A 14,423-nucleotide genomic window follows, 5' to 3' on the forward strand; every position below is an offset into this window, starting at 1 on the left:
GAGCGCACACATTTTCAGGGTTTTCAAATCGTTCAAGCAGAGTGAGGATGGTCGGATGCCGGAAACTATGTTAGAGAGCAGATGAGATTGACAGGATGGTGAAAAGTTATATATATATATAGTAGAGGAAAACCGGCGATGACCTCTGCTTGTAATACTAAAGACTTTTTCAAGAACTCGGTCACATTCAAAAGAGTGACTCCTAAAATCATGTTCAGACAGAAAGACGCTCATCCATCAAGTTACAAAAAAATGGAAGAGCATTCAACACCCATTTGAAATGGTGGCCTTGCAGCAGGTTAAAGTTCTGCTCTCCTTTAATTTCACTATTTGTGTTTTTCTTTTTTTTTTAATGATTTCTAATAACTTCTTTCAGCTATTTTCTGCAAGCTTCCAATGTTTGCAAAGCAGGGCTTATATGGACGTATGCCTTCGAAGTTGAGGTGTGCAACTTGAGACTGGTCACTCACTAACAACACCCCCACTATCATGAGAAACCACACGCATGCTGCAGCAACTGTTCACGTTCTGACCAATGGCTGATAAATCTTCGCCAGGCCTATGCCCAAGAATACAGCTACCGTTGGATCCTCCAGTGGAGAGAAACGTCGGGTGCGGGCCCTCTCTGTAGCCTATAATGGCAGGGGACTGGAATGACAGTATGAAAACCTAGCCCACAATAGACCTCCAGGTTTAGGATCAACCCACCTTCTCACTGGATCACCCTTTAAGAAAACAACACATAGTAGGCCAAGCAACAGAAACCTGGAATTGCTTTCTTAGCCACATCAGCCACACAAGACCACCCACCTTTCTGGAGGGCCATAAGTACATTGCTATGCCACTCCACTCATTAACACTTCAACAGTCAAGGACACGACAACATAACACACAAAAGCCCACCAGAGAAGCTCATCTAACTAACCTTGTCTGCAAAATAAGTAACTCTACATCGATCACTAACCCCACATGGAGTCTAGGAAAGCCCCTCAGATGCTCACACCAGAATAAATACAACCCACTAGGGAAAAAGGTCCAATACACCTCTCTCTTGCAAGGATAAGTTTATTTCCACACAAAAATGGAAAGTGCCAACAAAGAACTCTGCTGCCACAGAACATTCTGGCAAAATCTGCATGGGCAGCACATTCTGAAGGTACATAGAGTCATTAGTGACACCATTAAATACAGTAGAACCCTGCGCGGCTGGGCGGCGAGACCCTATACATATGCCGCCTGCTCCATAGGGGATGACAGGTCCCATCATTCGTCATCGGTCACAAGCTGGGTCATTGGCAATTATTTGCCAACTAAACTACACATCTCACCATGTAGCAGTGCACCTGGTACGAGCAGACAGGGATCTGGGGGAAAAGCAGAGGTCATACTAACTCACACACTTCACTCGCTCCCAGACAGGCCGGACCTCTCCAAGGTCGTCCACCCTCGTTCTGGGCTATAATTTCATCCCTCCCTGCACCTCGCAGCACAAATCATGTGACCTAGAAGTGGAGGCAGGAAAGCCCTGCTTTCTGATCTTTTTGATCGATCAGTGGGGTATATGTTATATGGTCTGGGGCTGGCTGGTATCCTGGAATTCAGAGGTCCTAAAGCTAAGGCATTTGGGTGCTATAACTTAGAATTGGAACTGGTGGCGGTCAGAGGCCCATGCCATCCTTCTCGTGGTATCGTACAAAGACGCTCAGCCCTCTTCACGTGGCCTTGCAGTGCACATTCCTTTGCAGAGCATGAAAGTTGGCAACATTTTAGGACAAGGAAGGGTTTGTGGATCTCTGTAGCTCTGGCCTTTCTCATCAGTGCCCGGCACACAACATATTCCTCTCCTCATGTTCGCGGCCTACGTCTGAAATGCTGGCTGCTGGGTTGAGTTTTAGGCCTTACGTTTCAATATGGCTGCTAATATCCAAGATGGTGTTTGTTCCCGCATGTGCCCTCCATCTATAACGCATGCAATAATGTGATTGTGTAGAAACCTCTAAAGGAACCCCTTCCCCCTGGTCTCCTATATTATATCTTGCAGGCTTTGCCTTATTCTAAACCGCTTGGGGGTGCAGGAAGATCGTCTCCTTCCCAACAGGAGTCATGATCCTTACACTCCAAATGCCTTCAGAGTATACAATTCCCGCTCATAAAGCAGAAAGACCTCTTTGCTCCTCAAAAGAATGAAGCGCTTTTAGCAGATGCAATACAGACACTCAAACAGTAACACACAGAGCATACTGATAGTGCACACATGCCATCAACTTACAATGGTACCTGGGAAGGCCAAAAGACGGGGGACCCTGGGCCTTTGCCCAGCACATATCAGATTTTTCCCACTCTGGTAGCCTATCCAAATACATCACAGTATCAGAGAAAGCAAACACAATCATGCCAAACACAACATGCACACACAGCACCCACTATAAGTATATCTCACTTTGACACCCTTACACACACACCCCAGAGACACTGTACATGCTCCCTAACTGGTCAAACACATGGGGGATGATTGCAAGAACCACGCCATGTCCCCCTTTCAGCTATGAGGAGAGAACCCACAGTTAATGAACAAGTAGACGATAAACTGGCAAGGTATGCACTCAAGTGTATCATTACAGAAGCCACACAACCAGCAGCATCACAAGACCATGTAACATACCATAATATTCCTTCAATGCTGATTGATTGCAACACATTCATTGTTCAGGCTAAAGTAATAGCAGCTAAAAAGTATCTTTCCAGGTAGTCTTTCATTTTACTCATTGGCATTCGATCATACAGTTGTATGGGCAGTATGACTAGAACAATGCCAAACTCCCTGGGCATGGAACGAAAATGGGTGCAGCAGGTACCACTACTTCAATAGTCGAACAAAATCTGTCCTCTGAAGCAGTTATGCAATTCGTATTCAGATTTATATAACAATTACGGGAACCATTATGGCTATCACTACCAAGAGGTAAGTAGAAGGAAGAACAGCAGCAGACAGGGCAGGGGGTTGACTTTCCAATAAAGCAACAGAACCCGAGGAGGGGAGGCATTACCGGTAGGGTAATGACCGCGGGGCGATAGTTAGAAGCCATAGTTAGAAGCCTGAGTGAAGCAAGGGCTTTAACGTAGGCCCAGGGGCATTCCCGATCGGCAATGCCCGCATCCAAGGGTTCTATTGCGTCTAGTACCCTGGCATGTTTGTACCCAGGTACTAATAGTAATTTTACTCGAGTTGACAAACTGCGTGTGGCCGCCATGGATTGGTGAGAAGAGACTACATGTAGTCCCTTCTCCCTTTCTATGGCGCCCATTAAAACGATAGGGAAAAAAAGTAAACAAAAAAACATGTCCACCATGGATCGGTGTAAAGGACTACACGTAGTCCCTTTTCCCTTTCCATGGCGGCCAGTCGTTGAAAGGGAAGGATGAAGCTGCCCGTGGAATTATGCAGGTGAGCCTTAGTGGGCCTGGTAAACGGCCTGGCGAGGGCCAATTAGATTGATTGTTACAATCTGATTGTCCCTCGCTGGGTACTAATATATAATAGCAAATACAAAGCTATTTGTTCTTGTTCTGTTATGATGAGGTGATTGCTCAACGCATGCATAACCACAAAGATATCCATAACAACTTTATGTAGCAGACCATGCCTCTGGGACAGGTGGTTACCAGCCAGAATTAGACGCAACAACCAGTTTTTGGTTAAGGTCAGGGGATCTGCAAACCAATGGGTTGTCTAGCCAGCAAGGGGAATCGATCATCCTGCACAGGTGGTTGAGATTCAACCTATAGGTAGCCTATGGAATGACCATTAGTGGGAAAAGAATGCCTCTGACCTGTGTGTTTAAGTGCCTTCCACAAGCACTTAATCACCAGTGCCTAAGGAAAATTCTTACAGTGATCATGAAATGTGGCCCGCAGCACCGCAGGCCAGGGAAAAGCAGAGTAAATCAGAGTGAGGATTAACGGTGAGCAAGGAGGAAGTCTCACACAAGCTTTCAGCAAAGAAGACAGGAAGATGTTGGTGCATGTCTAGGTGTAAGGGCACAGTTGAACGAAGCCGAATGTCCAAAGCCAAAATTGTGTTCAGCAAGGATGAGAAGTGTTGTGCACACCAAGATGGAAAGAGAAGTCCGTGCCATGATCTGGAGCGAAAAAGTGAACTTCAGACGAGCCAATCCCATGATCTATGAACTGGAAGGAAAAGGGGGGAAAACACCCCAGCTGTCAGAGAAGGGGAGCCAGACAAAAGCTCGCCACCAGCAATGGGAAGCCAAGCCACAAAGGCCAGAGTTCAGTGATGGAAGCGGTCTAAGTAATCAACAGACAGGAGAGAAACAGACAAAAAGGACCGAGGTGGAGGGTTCCCGTCTAAAACAAAGGGAACATGATTGTGCACGAAGAGATTGCACAAACTGTAAACTGGGGGGTGGGGGGAGTTGCATACATCTAGAGAAGAGTTAAATAAAGGAGCAAAGCTACTGGTGGGCACAGGGAAAAGATATTCTAAAGGGATATTAAGAATAAGATGTACTAAATATGCTGATGGCAGGAACCAAGAGTGAACGATCTTGGAGCACAGACAGAAAGCGTTGGAAGCCATTACCATTGCATGCTGTGAACTGAAGTCCAGCTTCTCAGCCACTATTGAGAACGAATTTCAATGAGTTTAATTTCATGTTGGGATCATCAATCACCCAGTGTCCAATAAGAAAGACACTGTAAACCCCACAAGTTTACACTGGGAATCAAAGTCTTAGTTCCCAACTATGAGTGATAAAATAGTGAAGGGAGACAAAGTGCATGTTGTGAGTTAGAGCACAAGCTCACATTATGCAGTAAGAAAGAGACTAATAAGAACCCAGTATTTGCTGGGAATTGAATTCCAAGTTTCCAGCCCTTATTGACAGAGACTGAAAGAAGCTTTACTGCCTTTTGGAAGTTTAGGTCTTCACTCCCAGGGCCCAGTGGGAAAGCACTTGAAGTCACATTAGAGCATTCTCAGAATTTAAGTCGGGTTTCCCAGGTCCTATAGACAATTAGCACCCTGGCCTGAATATTCTGATTGGCTCAGCCAGTCAGGATGGAGGATTGCAAGTTCGTTCCATGCTCTATTACCTAGTTTTCACTTGGAATTCGTCCTTCCTGACTGGCTCAGAAAACCTGAGCATTCTATATTCTTTCTAGTTATTGCTGCGCCCTCTGGCTTACTACTCTTCTCCCTTGGCCTGTGCCACGCTACACGCCCGCTCACCTCTTTCCAATCATGTCTTGGTGGGTTGGCTACTTTTCCCTCTGTCGCCCGCTCACATCACCACACTCATTCACCTGTTCCCTTTCTCCTCTCACCCCTGCCAACTTCTCACATGTAATTTCTTTGGACCAGTCTTCTTTCTGGTCCACTGTGGCCTGCGCTTTCCACTGCCCCTACACCCGCTACTGTGCGCAGCTATTCCTTCTTCCCCAATGCATTTGCGCTGGCTCTCACCTTCACGTCTGAAACAATGCGCGGTTCCACATCTCTATGGCAACACGCACTATGCACCATTTTGATTGCTTTTTAGAAAAAAGAATGCAAGCGATTTGTTAAGCCCTTGGCCCCCTACAACAGGTGCTAAGAGCCTTAGCATTTCAAGTGTGGGATTCACAGTGATTGGGTGCCCTGAGCACTCATTAATGGCTCTCGCTTCACTCATGGCCATTAAGTCAGGCTTCCGAGCACCTAGTCACTGTGAATACCACCTGCCGCAGGTCCCAAAGCTTAAAGATATTGAAAGGAGGCTGGTTTTGTGTTAGGAGTTCAAGTCCAAGCTTACAGAACCCAGTGAGAAGGGCACTGAAACAAACATGAGAGCACATTGGGCACTGCAGTCTAAGTTCTCAACCACTATTGGTACAGACACTGCAAGAAAATTCCTTACATGTTTGGAGTTGAAGCTATCAACCCAAACACTAGTGATAAAACATGAAAAACATAGCCTACTGGGAATTGCAGTCAATATTGGAGTGTTAGAGCACTGAACAGAGGGTTCCATTGCTTTAGGTGACCATAGCCCAAGTTAGTGGCCCGAGCGAAGGCGAGGGCCAGTAATGAGGGCAGAAAGTCACAAGCACACAATAGAGCCTGATGGCAAGGAATCTATTGCTATTTTAGAATAGGCGGGGGGTAGGGAGGGCGGGAAGCATCACATAGGGCTTCCTGTGATGATGGACTTTAACCATGTCTACTTGACCAGTGCCTACTGTGCACACATCAGAAAGAGAAGCTTGGAATGCATCCTTTTAATGGCGGTTGGAGCCTCTAAATCGGTAATATCCATAGGTCTTGATGAGAAGCAACAACCTCCTGGGGTCTTCCCCATGGGAACCCAAGACTACTCCCCAATATAATTTTGACAGGGAGGAGGCTATGGTGCCCAAGTAGAAGTGACGTATAACTGCGAATTTGACAGGGAGGAGGCTATGGTGCCCAAGTAGAAGTGACGTACAACTGTGCTTCGTTTAGAGTACTCTCGCACCTCATGCTGGAGCTGCAATGAGGACAAAAGTGTAATTAGTAATTGAAAGGAGAGGCATGTTTTGGCCTACCCTGTTCCCAGTTTCTAATAGTGTGATTACATTGAAACTCCTGTCTTGAAGTTCAAACCACCATGGTACGCAGACTGTTCTTTAAGGCTGTAATGGAGAACAGGGCATAGGATAACATCAGCCTCTTAGGGGGATGTTGGAAGGCAACAGGAGGGACACAATGCACAGGGAGGATTGGGTCCTTGACAAACCAAATAAACAAGCTAAATACGTAATATCCCAAGGGTCTGGCATCAACATTTCTGCATTTGCAAGATTCAGCGGAGTGCGGCTTCCTTTCTTTTCACAGGGATGGCACTCAGTCAATGGCAGTGCTCCAAGCGTGATGTCAGCTGCCATGTTGGGCTGGGAATTTGACCAAAAACGGTGGCCATCTAGGAGGTGGCATGCCGCTCTTTCGGAGCCGATAACCCATGGGATAATCTTGCGACTGCTGCCGTGTAATGGGGAGTCCAATGGGTCTGCCATAGTCTGCCAGGGGCATATTTATTTTGGATAGAAACCCTAACAGTACATCCCCGTCTAGGGCCCCCATTTTGAGAAGTTACAGTATACAATCCAGGTTTACCCAGGTGACTCTTATGAAACTGTTGAACAAGCTTTGGAGCATGGATGTCTTTGGCTGCACCAAGGACCCATCTTCAAGCTATAGCCTTTACAGTCCACAAGACACTGTACTCTCTTTCAGTATCTTCTGGTATCCAATAGTTTAGAGACCTCATATTCTTCTAATCCTACTGCAGGGGTCTCGTTATATTTCTGGTCAAGAAAGGATTGGGAATGACCCACTGGTTTAAGCAGTGAGACATGTATCTTGTAAGCACTTGGAAGTGATAGCTGCATGACCATAGGATTAATCGTTTTCTTAATCAGGAAAGGCCCAATATAGCGGGGCTTCAGTTTATGTGGAGACGCTTGTATGAAAATATGTTTGGTAGACAACCAGACCACATCATTCTTCACATAGTTAGAACTCAATATTCTTTTCTTGTCTGCATTCTTATTCCCCTCATCTTGAGCACTTGTTAAATGTTGCAGTGCATGTTTATGTCGTTCTTTTAATAGATGGACCATGCCTTGAGCAGCTGGAATAGGTGTGGGATCCATAGTGATTAAAGGAAGCGAGACGGGGTGTAGCCCATATGATACATGAAATGGTGTGTCTTGTAGCAAGTTGTGGAAAGCATTAATTCAGCCAATGGCAAGAAGATGCCCAGTTCCCTTCATGTTCCAAAGGGTACCATCGTAAGTACTGGCCTAAGGTTTGATTGACTCGTTCAGTCTGCCCGTCCCCTTGGGGATGATAGGCTGACGTAAATCATAGGGACAAATTCAATGCTTAGGCTATTGCTTTCCAGAATACAGAAAGGCGATCTGCGATCTGTTACTATATTGTGAGGGAGTCCATGATGTTTGTAAATGTGCCTGATGAAATCCTTTGTGAGGTGAGAGGCTGAAGAAACATGAGGTAAGGCTATGAGATGGCCTAACCTGGAGAAGGGATCTATGACTGTCCATATGACAGTACATCCTTCTGTTTGTGGTAAATCTGTTATAAAATCCATTGACCACATATGCCAAGGATATTCTGGAAGTGGCAAAGGCATCAGAAGGCCCACTAGAGACATTCTAGGAGACTTAGAATGAGCACACACACTGCATCCCTGCCAGTAGTCCTTTATGTCTCTTCTCTTTGTTTCCCACCATACATGTCTTTCTAAATTCTTGAGGGTCTTGGTAAGAGGGGCATGTTTATTTCAGATATAAACCCTAACAAATTCTAAGCTTGTTGATTAGCTAGAGCTGGAAAGAGTGAAAAGAACAAAGGAGAAGAATAGAAGGAAGACTTCTCTGGGTGTTTGGAGACTGAATTCCACATTTTCTGATTGTAGAAAGAGAATAAAACATGTTCCAATAAAAAAGGAATCGTGACAAGGGACACTTATTGCTGGGATTTGTGACATCTACAGACTGAGAAAAGCACTGGAGTAAAGTACCGTGGCAACACCGTAGCAACACTGAAGATCAAAGTTAGAGCTCAGGGCCACCTGACTTTACTTAACTTTAATAACTTGTTTAAACTCGATCTTGCTTCCTTCATCATCATATTCCGTAAAACTGTCAAACCTCTGATAAAGGAAAGCATCTTACATGGACAACTGATTCCTGTACATCGTTATTTATTTATACAGGAGGAACAGTGCTCTTTTGATCACAAAAGAACGTGCATTAGATAAGAAATTAGATTTGACAGGAAGCAGTGAGCTTTTTACAATGAGGTGAGTTGGAGGGACATTCTGACCAGATTCTAGTGGGGAGTAAATGGAAATATCTTGGACAGACCATCCAGTTTATAGCTATTTTGCGTGTGCAACAAAGAAAATGCAAATATGTCATTTCTAAATGTGCCATAAAGTTTCTGAAATGCCACTAAGAATGCCCTAAATGTAGTATTTTACCGAACTGACACTTATAATAATTAGTCTGATTGACAAATCCATGTCAATTTCTAATCTCCAGACCCAGAGAACCGCACTTATATTATGCAAACCCATATAAATTGGATTGTTTTCAATCCTTAGGCACAAGAAGGACATTAGAAAGGAAATTCAGAAATTTCCTAGCGATCTATGACTTTTTTGTTTAAGCACAAATACCACAAAATATACAAATGTGTGCAACAATAGTTCCTTTTTCTTGACACAAAATGTGGCAACCAATGCCACTATATTCTGGTGTGGGGGCTTTGGGGGTCTGCTTGGAGGTGTCCTGGAGACGCATTCATCAGTGAAGGGTTCACACCTAGGAATCTCTCATTGCCAGAAATTCAATCTGACAACATGGAGACCACACCACCTTGTTATTGACAGGCATCTTGGCCTTCAACCACAATCTTTTTTTAATTTTTTTAAACCAACTGCATTTGCATTTTGCCATTACTTACAGTATTTCCAAAAGTTAAAGAAAAAAGGGAAGAAAACGTCTCCACAGACGGTTTCCCTTTCATCACCCTGATATAATGAATACATTATCACAATTCCATTCTGTTGCCTTTTCAACATTTTCAACTGTCCGCAGACGAACTCTAACCAGCTAGATTGACATAGTGCCAAGTATAAACGTGTGAACGCCCCTCGCTTTTTGAGGATGAATGTTGCAGCTGTTACTGTATGCTAAAATCTCCTTTGTCTGGGGAGGGATTTGGAGAAATGACTTAACCATGCCTTAAGTGTTAGGATGTTCACATGTACATAGCTGACATGTTCTGCCCCAGATCTATGGGTTTTGAAAGAGCTCAAGGTGTCTACAAACCAGAAATTCAGATTAGTGGTAGCTAATACCTACTGGTCTAATGACGTCTAGGTTACTGCTAGCCCCAGACCATCAGGTCATCACTGGCAGAAAGGCTGCAACTCTAAAAATGCATTGCAGTAATATTCATGACAATGAAGAACCGTTTCCATATCACAGACCACAAACTATAGTCTCTTGGTCCTTGAATAATATGAGCCATTATTACCTTACTTCTTGGTTCTCAGGTTATTGATGTCTGCAGGAAGAAAGCCTTTCTGTGTCCCATTGAGACTCTTATTTGTGGCAGTCCGTTTACAGATCTCTATAGCAGGTTCCCACCCCACAGAGCTATCTTCCTTTGTTTGTCCATCTCACTCCCTGATTGTGCAGGAACGTGGTGGGCAGGCGGTCATCAAGCCAAGAGACCATTGGTAGAAGTCCAGTAGGGCAATTCTGCAGCAACATGGTGTGCAGCTCTATGCCTGAAGGGGCAGTGCCAACACAGAGTGCCCAAGAGAGTATATGTGTTTTGGGGACGATCCCTTCCCTTTAGGTAGAACAGAATCCACGTGCTGTGAAGATGTGCCTCTTCTGACAACTCAGATTCTCATGATATGCTCCATCAGAGTCAGATCTGGTCGCCCACTTGTGCTGTGGCCAGGATGTTTGGGTTGCTTGGAAGCCATGGTGTCTTCTAAACCTAGGAGTGCACAAGCCACCACCTTCCTTTTGTTTCTTACTTACTACTATCTACACTAGGTCATGTCTAAGGCAGACATGTAGACTGCACAATCGGGCAAGATTGAAAGATTGAAGGGCTAAATGATCTGGATAACTGCAACAGGTGTGTTTCTCTTTAAGAGGGACATTTCATGGGTTTGAGAAAGGCACCAGAGCATGATCAAGAGACTGGTGTTTTATTTCAGAGGACTAAACTGTCAAGTAGGCCTATAAATCAGGCACTGTAGCAGGGAGGATGTGCACAGCCAAAAGAGGTAGAGAGACTCTCAGCCAGGACAGCTTCCAAGAGCCTGGAGGAATGGTTTGGGGAAACTTGCCAGATACAAGACCAACAGCTTCTAGGGGCCCGCTGCCACTACTTTTTAATTGCTTTGCTAGAGGAGTGATTGCTGGCACTCCAAGGCCCTCAAGAACCACCTCCTGCCTAAATCAGCACGAGGCAGAACATGTTGCTTTCTTTTGTTCCATCTGCTCCACTTTGGTAAGGAAACTGCTCTGTTTCTAACCCCATCTGCAGCATACTTGGAATTCCTGCCACACACAAATGTCCAGTTCAGTTCAGTCCTCTGCAAAAACCAGGTTTTCCAGGACAATTTCTGACTTCTTCCTACCGTCACTGATTAACCCAGCTAGGCAGTTGCAACTTAGGACAGTGGTTCAAAAAGGGTGTTATATGTGCACGTCATTCCCAAAGGAGCCCAGCAACCACCAAAGAGGGGACCAGTCTCCACAATGCCCCAGGAATCCAAGTTGGGTTGCCAGCAGGGCCCATTGACTGCTTGGGAAGCAGCCTCAGGACTTTATTCTTAGCAGTGAACTTGTATGTTGATGGCCACCCTTATATATAAGTGTCTTCGAGGTCACCCACTTATTCCTACTAAAGATCTGGCCAATTGGGGCAGAGGCCCGTCCAGGGCAAAATATTTTGGCATAGTGCTGTTTAGATTGTTGGCCTACAGCCTGAAAGACTCCCTCCCACCGCCTCACACTTAGCGTTGTGAGATGGTATAAAGAACTAACTGGGAAAGGTGGCAGGCAAGTTAACGGTGCTTGGGGCAGTTTTACTATTTTCCCTTGTGTTGGTAACAATTGAGATGGTGTATACTAATTCTCAAAATCACCCTCTCCATCTTTACCTTTAATGTACGAGTTATTCTTAGTTGATCGTGTTTACCTAAAAGTAATCCACTGAAACATTTCACATACAGGGTGCCGGGCTATAGCGGTTCATTTTACTAGGGTACCAGGCGTTTCCTGAATACAGAAGGTCAGCCACCATCCTACCACTCTTCTTCCCCTTGTATTTCCATTTGCATTCACCTATCTCAGCCTATTCTGGACTCGATCACTCTTGGCCACCAGGCGTGGCTGTCCCAGTATTACTATTCTGGAGTTGATTTGGGTGAAAACATTAAGTGCATTCCCATACAATAAAAAGCAAACGCACATCAACGGGTTTGCTTGAGCACATCAAGTCTATTATGCAGTTACACAATACAGCTATTTTATACGTTTATATCTTTCTTAAAACTACCTTTAAATGATCGGATCAATACTTTGCCTCTGGGGGGGAGAGGAGGGAAGAGGAAGGGCCATCTTTATGGCCTTTTGCGGCGGGCCAAATGGTAATAGATGGGTGTGGGGGATTTTAGCCTGGTTCCCAACACGGACATCAACAAGACACTGCCACTACCTAAAGTTGATTATAAGAATGCTATTTCCTTTGCGGCTTTACTGCACGAAATGGGATTGTTTGACGTATACGATTATTTAATGGGGATCACAGGGTTTTTTTCTTCTTTTTTCTCATTCTACTTACACGTGTATGGGGGCTTCTCCAGACTTGACTTGGTGCTGCTTCCTACCACTCTATACCCATGTGTGAAAGGAGTGGAAATTGGCCTTTGGTCGCTATCTGATATGCGCCAGCCGTAATCGTTCTAGCGATTATGGGTAGGCCGCCACCGGTTCAGCATCCCTGTAAATTGTATGAGCCGATACTGAGGGACCAAGTACTTTGGCGGGACATAGCAGGGGTTATTTCATATTACTTTCAGGAAAACAGTAGGACTGGCCTGTGCCTGGATATCATATGGGACGCCATGAAGGCGGTCGTGAGGAGGAGAATAAATTAGTAGGAGAATGTAAACTACTTCAAACACAACTGGAAGTAGGGGTACGAGCCACTGAGTCACCATATAAGTGCACAGGATCTCGTGCGGCGCTCTAGGAACTAAAATTGGGAGGTAATAAATTAGAAGCACATCTAGCAGAGAGATCAGCGCAAGCACTACTTAAGACCAAGCAGTACTATTATGTCCATGGTAATAAGGCTAATTGGCTATTGGAATATGAGTTAAAAAAGCTAAGAACACACAACAACATACACACTCTGCGAGATGAAAATAGCTCTCTATGTCGTAACGACATTGATAAAATAGGAATAATTCAATGTTACTTTGCTTCTATGTTCTCTGGTGAAGCTTTATCGCTGGAGGATCAGCATAGTTATTTAGCAGCTGCCCGTGTTCCCCGACTGGCCCCTCACCTTACAGAGACCCTGGAAGCTCCCATCCAAGCATCAGAGGTAGAATGGGCCATCAAAACTCTCAAAAACAAAGCGCCGGGGCCAATAGATTTTTTGCAACCTTTTACAAAATGTTTCGCTCTCTTCTCGTGCCACACCTGATGGCCTTGTTTAATTTGTTTCTGGTCTCTGACAGAACCACCCCTACGATGGAAAGGTCTACGACTATACTAATATCTACGCTGAATAAGGACTCTACCTGTTGTGACTCATACTGCCTGATTACTTTGATAAATAATGATGCTAAATATAAGATCTCGCTCACAGATTAATGGGTGTTCTCCCGGGGATTATAGATGAGGACCAGACCGGCTTTATAACTGACCGAAGCACGTGTGATAATATTCGGCAGGTTTCTAACTTGATCGAGGTGAGTCTTTAAGAGGCTTCAGGAATGTGGGTCATTGTTCTGAATACCCATAAGGCATTTGACAGGGTCAACTGGGCCTACAATCAGGGTACCCTGGAGGCCTTTGGTTTTGGTCCGTACTTTAGTGGGCTAGTGCTTGCTAACTACCAGGCTCAATTGACTTTGATTAGGATCAATGGTCGCTATACTTCGAGTTTGCCTATTATGAGGGACAGCGATGCCACTTGTCGCCACTGATATTTGCAGTGTCCATGGAGTCGTTTGCCTGTAGAGTCAGAAATAATGAGATCAAAGGGGTGGTGGTTGGCAATGTGGAGTATAAGATTTCTCTGTACGCTGACAATGTTATGGTTACTATCCGAAGCCCGTGTGGCTCCCTGGAAGCATTGTTGGCTTTGGGGCCGCCTCTGGCTTTAGCGTCAACTATAATTAATCCTGGTGTCTGAACGTCTCTGTTCCCCCTCTTCAGCGGCTGCACCTTCAGGAAATCTCTCAGATAAAGTGGGATCAGAAATCAATCCCTTATTTGGGTGTTCAAATCCTGCGTAATACATTGTATTGTAGTTTTCATTTATATAGCACCTTTTACCCTTATTATAGTCTCAATACGCTGGTGGTGGGAAAGCCTTTGGGACTGAAGTCCAGTGTGTTGGAGATCACAGAGCACGATAATAATGAGTGTGTGCATTTGGCCCAATAAGGCGTAGCAGGGATGGCCAGGCTCCGGTAGAAAACAACCCATCAGGACAGGCATGTGGATGGGTGTTGAGAAGTCAGGAGATTATATGAGTGCTAGAGTCTCGCTATGTGTACTGCTTGCCTGAATTTGTGGTAGGTTTTTGCTGCATG

At 45.0% G+C, this 14,423-nt stretch overlaps 1 protein-coding gene across 5 annotated transcripts in view; it reads right to left on the reverse strand.

The window, feature by feature from the left end:
* Positions 1-14,423, reverse strand: part of APBA1 (amyloid beta precursor protein binding family A member 1) — a 1,040,959-nt gene that overhangs the window by 469,359 nt on the left and 557,177 nt on the right. The gene's annotated exons all lie outside the window — the stretch shown is intronic.

The sequence above is a fragment of the Ambystoma mexicanum genome, chromosome 6p, assembly GCF_040938575.1.
Source record: "Ambystoma mexicanum isolate Mex_15411 chromosome 6p, UKY_AmexF1_1, whole genome shotgun sequence".
NCBI classification, from domain to species: domain Eukaryota; kingdom Metazoa; phylum Chordata; class Amphibia; order Caudata; family Ambystomatidae; genus Ambystoma; species Ambystoma mexicanum.